Below are 9,222 nucleotides of genomic sequence, written 5' to 3'. Positions count from 1 at the left end.
CCCACTGGAAAGTGTATAATATTCACTGAGGTATATATATATGCGAGAGAGCCACCTTCACCTGCTGCTGGTGTGCACTTTCTTTGTTTATACCATTAGCGAAGGAAGTGCCTGGGAGGAGGAGGAGGAGGAGGAGAAGCCCCCCACCAGCCCGTGGTTGTGTCGGCCGTGGTTAACACTAGGGCGATGTTTTACTACACCATTGACGGCCGGGTCGAGTGTTGAGGCAGCTCGTGTGTCCAGGGTGTTTAGGAGAGGAATGAGGCCATCAGCCGGCAGCCCAGTGCAGTGTGAATGTTTGGGTTGCGTCAGCTGGTCGTGTTGCCCTCTGGTTAGCGCCCCCTTTTACGTCCCTCGTATATGACACGTACACACGTGGTGTGTGTGTGTGTGTGTGTGTGTGTGTGTGTGTGTGTGTGTGTGTGTGTGTGTGTGTGCTGCCCCCTCACACACACACACACACACCGGGGGAGAGAGAGGGAGAGGGAGAGAGAGTGAGAGTGTGCGCGCCTCATCTTATCCCTGGTGATATAACTTTGCCGGCATTTAGTACATGCTGCCCGGCGAGCTGACGCCCGTAATGATAACACATAAATTACGCTAGAGAGAGAGAGAGAGAGAGAGAGAGAGAGAGAGAGAGAGAGAGAGAGAGAGAGAGAGAGAGAGAGCGAGAAATAGCGAAGAGGAGGCCAATAGGATTACCCGATCTGGAGGCAGAGGTGCGTGAGGGGAGTAGCGGAGGGACGATTTGCTCACGAGTCTGCACACTCACCTTGGAGACCCCGGGGTCCACCGGTGTGAGGCAGTCACGGCTTCCGTGGTGACTACGAGGGATGACCTCGTGTGTGTGTGTGTGTGTGTGTGTGTGTGTGTGTGTGTACGCAAGGCATCACCTCCTAAACACGTGTAACGTTTCTTCATATCATTTGCATACCAAACAGAGTTCTGTTATAGACCTGTTGACAGAGAGGGGGTTGGTGCTTCTTCCCTTGGCCTGGCCTGGGCTCCCAGCAGCTGGCCTAGTGTCCACCCTCCTCCCCCATCTCTATAAATGGGGATTTATGACCTGGTTCGCCAGGGAGGGAGGAGCCCGCCCCCGCGCCACCCACAAGGACCCTCATGACCCCTGGGGGCCATTAACCTCCTGTGTGGTTATACTGGTCGTGATGAGTTGGCTGTGTACCACACACACACACACACAAACCCACACACACATATTGACCCATGCCACACGCCTCCCCCAGGCCAACCCACAATGACCCATGTCGCAATCCCCCACACCGACAGTGACCCATGACACAATTCCTCACACTGACACTTGCCAGTGACACACTCACTCACGACCCCCAACCCCTACACATGATACCCTCCCTCACACCCACACCAACCCATAACACACTCCCACTGACCCACGCTGACCTGTATCAAGGTGTAACACTCCACAGTCCAAAATAAACCAGTGCATCACCCTCGACCAGAACACCACCAGTACACCCACCTTCCCTGTGCAACACCAGTACGCCTCACCCCCTTCCCAACACAGCACCAGTGCACCCCCTCCCAGCAGACCACCAATACAGACCCCCCCTATCCCAGTAGACCACCAGTACACCCCAATTCACCCCATTCCCAGAGCCGAGAGTGTACTACGACTTGACATGGATGGCTAGTATCAGTGGTACCATCGCCAGAGCTGAGCACGATGGTCGTGTTCTACCGTTTATCTTCACATTGGAGGCAGCACTCAGACCCCATCACCCGACATTCAGGGCCTAACAAAAGGGGGCCTTCTCCTCCTCCTCCTCCTCCCTAGCCATCACGTATAACTACAGGCAGGTCACGAGGACTCAATCAAGGTCGTAACCTCAGCGAAAACTGACCCATAAGGTCGGGAGATACTCATAAGGTACGGTCCTTTTTTTGGAGGGGAGGTGAGGAGGAGGAGGAGGTGTCCCGAAATTAGAGTATTAGTAAAGGTGGTAGATGTCCAAATTATAAGGTAGGTGGGTGCCTAATTTCAAGGTAGGTAGATGCTCAACTAAAGGTAGGTAGATAGATGTCCAACTTATAGGTTGTAGATACTCAAAGATAGGTAGATGCCCAATATGAATATAGGTAGATACGTAACTTAAAGGCAGACAGATGCCCAACTTAAATTTTGGACATAATGTTGTGATAAGTGAAGAGAGAGAGAGTCAGAGTCTGTGTGTCACAATCTGATTGAAAGTGTCGACAAACGGTGTCCTGAATTAGTTTTGGTAAGTGGAGAGGATGAGTGAAGAGAGATTACCAAAGAGGATCTCTGAGTTGGAAGCGAAGGGAGGAAAGAGAAATAGTGCAGGTCGGGGAGGAGATGAGAGGATAGTGTAACCACATGCAGGCGGAGTGCGGAAGCGCCTTGGGTTTCTGTGTGTATCTCTCTATCTCTTCTATTTGTCTTTATGGGGATTTGATTTAAAACTAGAGAAGTTGAATTCGAAAGACCCAGACTTGAGTAGGTCCGATTGCCTTAGACAACTTGAGAACAGCCACAGCAAATAAGACATAGTTTGTGGTACGTTGGATATCTTGAGCCCCTCACTGTTGCGTCCGGTTGTGAAGAAAATGTCTGAGAAGTTAAAGGTAGCTTGGACTGAAGCAGGGAATTTGATGGACGATTTTGGGTAAGCTATGTGGAATGGGCTACTCCTGGCGGGGATAAGGGAACAGACTTCTCAGTGTGGATAGTGGGGTGGTGCGCTGAGCTGGAGAAAGAGGGAGCTTCTCAACACGAGCCAACCACCTGGCACTCCTTATCTCTTCTTTGTTCTTATCAAACCAAGTGTTTTCACAGGGTTAGCATGTGGCTCTTAGCGGCCGCGTGGACACCAGAGAAGAATAAATGTGATGATATACAAAGCAAACAGGCATTCAAAAGACCTCCAGAACCATCCCCTATCTCCCTCACACTACACACTCTCCAGACTTTTAACTTTTAGGTTTCTTCTCTCTCTGAAACACCTGTACGTCTTTCTACTCATCCACGAGTTTCTGATGTCTTCCACTATCACGCACACACCTTCGTCAGGTCTCTCAGTGGTACGTTGCTGTTCGAATTCCTTGGGATTCCGGTGTATCATTTGACTCGTCGAAGCCTCGGAGATCTGTGAGGCAAAACAGATCAACATTTCACAATGCTGGGTCGTTTTCCCGTCTTGTTATCACGTCATATAAAGGACGTACCATTATCCTCCCACCATCATCATCCACTAATAGTCTAATACTATCCCCCTCTACATCCATAGATCCACACGGGTAACCCGTTACCACTTCCCCTCGCCTCCCCCCCCCCCCCAAAGACGTGGACGCCGGGCCAAATGGGAGCTGAGGGCCACGCCTTCACCCAGTCAGGTCCTGTACTGCGGGAAATTAAAGGGTTTTCGTCGATTCTATAGGGTGACCGAAGATGCCCCTCCCTCCTACATTCATTCCGTCTCTCCCCCCTACATTCATTCTGTCCCTCCCTCCTACATTCATTCCGTCTCTCCCTCCTACATCCATTCCGTCTCTCCCTCCTACATCCATTCCGTCCCTCCCTCCTACATCCATTCCGTCCCTCCCTCCTGCATCCATTCCGTCCCTCCCTCCTACATCCATCCCGTCCCTCCCTCCTACATCCATCCCGTCCCTTTCTCCTACATCCATCCCGTCCCTTTCTCCTACATCCATCCCGTCCCTCCCTCCTACATCCATCCAGCCACCTAAATACTACCACCACCATCATGATGTTGAACACGGATGAAGTCGTCAGGCACCAAGCATCCGAACACCTCGTTTGTCCATCAACATCTCCAACCCAAGGGGATGATTTCGGCCGGACGTATGAATAGGAGAGAGACATCGTATATGCTCGAACACCAACACGACCCTCGGGGTCGTTTAGGTGAACCCATTCGGGGTCAGGGTAGGTCACCCACGTTTGTTGATCATTAGTCACGTTGTTGGGAATATTTCTGGCATTTCTGGATAGCCATCTTTCCCCGAGGAATGGCGGAGGGAGGAAAAAGAAAAGAGTGAATGACTTGCATAGACCCCAAGTGTGAAATTGATTATACGAGGGCATTCCTTACCCATCAGAAATATACTTTAGAGTGACCTACCTTCAAAAGAATTTCTCGGATGCCGTTTTCTACGAGATCCTGACCTCGACGATACCTCGCGAAGAGAAGGTGATTCACAAAAGAAAACTGGATGCTTTGTTGAGTACACCCAGGACGTGAGTCACTGTCTTGCTTCAGATACAACATTACTGTAACTATGTTTACGGTACTGTGAGGTGGGAGGAGGAGGAGGAGGAGAAGGGGTTCTATACCCATAGGGCCTTCTCTCTCTCTCTCTCTCTCTCTCTCTCTCTCTCTCTCTCTCTCTCTCTCTCTCTCTCTCTCTCTCTCTCTCTCTCTCTCTCTCTCACGTGTGGGCAACGAAACAACACTGCTTCGGTCGTGGTTAGGATACGGAAAGAGAAAAATCAGACATAGCATTTAACGTCGATAAAAGAAAAAAGAAGAAGAACGGACATGAAACATTTTCCCCCAGAGAGAGCCATGATTATCTCATAATGTCAGGTCTTGCACAGCCTTATCAATGATTACACCACCCAGGTCCCCAAACATCGAACCACAGGTCCGAAACGAAGCAGCTTGTGCTGCCGACTCCCTCATCCCAGAATCAGTGTTTTTGACTCCCTCAACCCGGTATTCTTGACTCCCTCATCCCAGAATCAGTGTTTTTGACTCCCTCAACCCAGTGTTCTTGACTCCCTCAACCCGGATTCATTGGTCTTGACTCCCTCAACCCAGAATCAGATAGTGCCATGTTTACTTAGATATATTTGGACTACCACACTTATATAAAAAAAAAAAGAAGTGCTTCTTCCTTTCATTTCTTGTATCAGATGCTGTCAGTCAGTCATGTCACTTAACACCTTCGTTTCATATACCCAGGGTCGTAATGATGAGGCTTTCAATGCATCTGTCCATCTCGACTGTTCTGTCTACCCATCCGCCGTGCAGTAATAGTCAAACGTATCTATGTGTGCTCCTGTTTCTCTCCTGTTTCGATACACTGAACGAATCAGCGAACCTTGGTGTCGAACTCTGGTTATAGCCACAAAGTATTTAGGTATTATATAGATTGTTAGAGTCCATAGATAGATAGATAGATATTCTATAATCTATAACACATGATGTTTTGAACGAGAGATTTTTTTCTAGGGAGAGGTTGCTTTGTAGATCCAAGAAGTGTATTGATTGCTTCGTGAGTTTCGTTGATTCAATAACTGCATTTGTCAGCGTTTCGGCAGAAAAATGAATCTGATGTTCACGCCCTTGAGCACGACGGTACGACCCTGAGTACGTCGACACGATCACTGAGCACGACGGTACGACCCCAGAGTACGTCGGTACGATCTTTGAGCACGACGGTACGACCCTTGAATACGCCGGCACGATCACTGAGCACGACGGTACAGCATCTAAGTACGACATTACGTTCCTTGACTACGTCGGTACGATCTTTGAGCACGTCGGTACGACCCTTGAATACGTCGGCACGATCACTGAGCACGACGGTACAGCATCTAAGTACGACATTACGTTCCTTGATTACGTCGGTACGATCTTTGAGCACGTCGGTACGACCCTTGCACCAGACGGTGTGACCTTTCTGACCCAACCCCTCACCGCTGGGCTGAAGGATCGTACCGTACCATGCACTAGGGTCGTGTACCGTCGCCGTCATGCTCCAGTGTTGTACCATCGTTAACTAGAGGTGGCTCCACACAGGAGAGCCCCATACATGGAGTAACCAGGCAAGCCACACTGGCACATAACACCCTAAACCCACAGGTACTCGGTGGGACTTCCGACCTTACCATAACCCTTCCACACATCGCTTTGGGCCCCAGACGTCCCATCACCTTTAAGTAACTCGCTCTCGGGGAAGTGGCCCGACGAAGGGCATATCCACCACAGCTACGCAAGGGTCAGAATGCCGTAGAGCTGCCACGTAGCCCTCGTCCTTAAGGACCACCCCCCCCACGAGATCACCATGATCAGCGCCCGCCACCCTGGGCAACAGTGTAAAAGCCCTGGGTAATGAGGGGCAGGTGTGAAAAAGGACTAACCCCACGAACACGTCCGTATGGTATCAAGTACAGACACACTGCTGGTTTTGGTCACCTGGGCCATTTACGTCCTTCCCACCTGCAGATAAGCGTCCCCTGGGGGGGAGAAAGGGGGAATATATATATATATATATATATATATATATATATATATATATATATATATATATATATATATATTGGAAAGGATCACAATTTTGCGCGTGATCAAGATATTCCTATGAGTCCACGGGGAAAATGAAACACGAAAAGTTCCCAAGTGCACTTTCGTGTAATAATCACATCATCAGGGGAGACACAAGAGAGAAATCTAACAGTCAGTTGATATACATCGAAGAGACGAAGCTAGGACGCCATTTGGTAAACATGTGATTGTCCAAATGGCGTTCTAGCTTCGTGTCTTCGATGTATATCAACTGACTGTTAGATTTCTCTCTTGTGTCTCCCCTGATGATGTGATTATTACACGAAAGTGCACTTGGGAACTTTTCGTGTTTCACTTTCCCCGTGGATTCATAGGTATATATATATATATATATATATATATATGAGAGGAAGAGATGCTCGTGTGGGTAGCCAGTATTAAGGGGCCACTCGCACATTTAAGCTAAACATATTCAGTTTCGTGTCAAAGGATTCTGTTTCCTTAGGATTAGCGATCGTGGCCAGATAATTCCGCTGGGGGTCTGCGTTCGAGACGTGAAATACCTTACCATCAGCTCACAATCTGTGCTTTCCATCTGTGGACATAACTCCGTGTTGTGTGTGTGTGTGTGTGTGTGTGTGTGTGTGTGTGTTACGAAGTGAGAGTTTTACACTCGTGTCGCCCCGTCTTTTCTCCATGTATGTACTATGTCTTTATTCATATGTGCATGCACACACGGACACACACACACACACACACACACACACACACACACACACACACACAAGCCTAAGCCAGGTATCCATTTATCGACCAGCCTCGAGGGGAGGATGAACACCCTGGTATTGGCTGTGGGCCGACTGACGCACCCAGGATTCGAACCGATTGAGACCTAACACCGGAAGGGCCCCATGTTCACTATGTGTATATATGTATATAAAAACCGCTGTTGTTTATACATTCATTGAGAAATGTATATTATCAATCATACAACTACTTCAAGCAGTAAAAAAAAAAAGATACTGTATTTTCTTTATTAGAAATATTTCATTGGCGATAATTGGTTTAGTGGCGATAATTGATCTATTGGCGATAACTGATCTGCAATTTCTTTAATCATTGTTGTGGTGTTGATCCTTCTCGATCCTTGAAAAAAAAAAAAAGGAATACAGGGAAATTTTTATTTGTATTTGTATTATGGTTTTAAGGTTTGAGGATATGTTATGTAGTGGTTCGTCGCAGCGAGTTTAACGCTTCGAGAGCAAATAATCTTATTGGCCTCTCTCTCTCTCTCTCTCTCTCTCTCTCTCTCTCTCTCTCTCTCTCTATCTATCTATCTATCTATCTGTCTATCTATCTATCTCTATCTATCTATCTGTCTACCCACCAAATTCTCTTGCTTCCTTCAACTGTTCCTTACTCCTCCTCCACCATCACCTTCTTAAACTCGACCCGACCAAAGCTGGTTCTTTTACCCATCTCACCGTTTCACCAACTGCTTCACTGATGATGACACATGATTTTTTTTCTTCTTCTTCTTTACCCTTCCAGTTTCATTATCTAATTTATATAATCATCATTATTTCCTGTTTCTGGTTCGGGTAAGTGAGTGGAGATATATATTTCTCCCCAATTACTTGAGTTTCTTTATCTAAGCTGCATCTCGAATGGGTGCGCGCTCCTCCATTCGACCGCCCGAAAAAGGTTCGCTAATTCTTCGAGCGAACCCGTTTCGCTTCATGATTTCGAAGCCTCGGACGAAAGAATTAGTGAGTCATTTGCCTCTTACGATGTCGCTCTTGGCGCTGAGACTTGTGTTAACTACGCCAGCGACGATAACATCATTAGCTTCACTTTAGTTAAAGATATACCCACCGTTACCAACGGGAAGTAGCAGAGGTAACAACATGCCTTTGTGTTTTGGGTGTTTTTTTTATTGACGTCATCGGTAGAATGGATTATTTCCCGCCCTTTTTTTTATTTATTTGGGATTAGGTGAGTAACGAACGCGTTTCATTAATTTCTTGAGCATCTGGGCACTTAGGAGGTCAAATGGGCTCCCCTGATTTTTCCCTTGAGGTCAGGTGACCTCAACAGGTCCCCCCACGTAATTGCAGACGTGACGTCATCTCGCAACCAGCGCTGGGCTGTGGTCCTCTCGGCCAATGAGTGGCCAGCGTCGTCACAGGTACCTTGGCAACCAATCACATCACGGCTTTCATAGGACCCCCCCCCCCCCACCGTGAGCGAGAAGCGTAACTTTAATTGCGTAGCTTTACGTGTATTTTTTTTTTCTCCAAGACGTTTTAGCGTCTTATACGCACATTTCAACGGAGGTTGAACTAAGATCATCGTAGATTATTGATTAGAGAGATAATAATCGTAAGGCAAAAAGATTCATAAGAACAACAATTGGTTTGATTGGGCCTCCAGGACGTGTGTGTGTGTGTGTGTGTGTGTGTATTACACGGAGGAGCGATCGCTGCCGTGGCTCGTAATGGAAGGGGGGGGAGAGGGGGTTGGGGGGTGTAACGGACGCGGAGGAGGTCGGCGAACTTCAGCCAGGGAGTGATGTGGGGGGAGGGGGAAGCTCTCAACCTCCCTCAACCTCCCTCTCTCTCCACCACCCCACCACCAAACCCACCAACCTAAATATCTCTCCCATCCCTCTCCCACACACACGCCCCTCACCCTCCCCTATTCCACACACCCGTAACCCCCCCTATTCCACACACACACACACACATACCCTTCATCATTATTATCATTCACCCCCCCCCCACCCTCAGTAATCTCATTTTCACCTCATGAAACCTTCACTCGTGAGGAGGATGAGTCAGTCTGTGCTTCGTGGTCATCTATAGGCATGGCAAGTGACGCCCACACCCTTCAACCCATACCTCCTCACCCTTAT

This window comes from Panulirus ornatus, chromosome 11, assembly GCF_036320965.1.
Source record: "Panulirus ornatus isolate Po-2019 chromosome 11, ASM3632096v1, whole genome shotgun sequence".
NCBI lineage: Eukaryota > Metazoa > Arthropoda > Malacostraca > Decapoda > Palinuridae > Panulirus > Panulirus ornatus.
Note: the sequence above shows the minus strand (reverse complement) of the source record.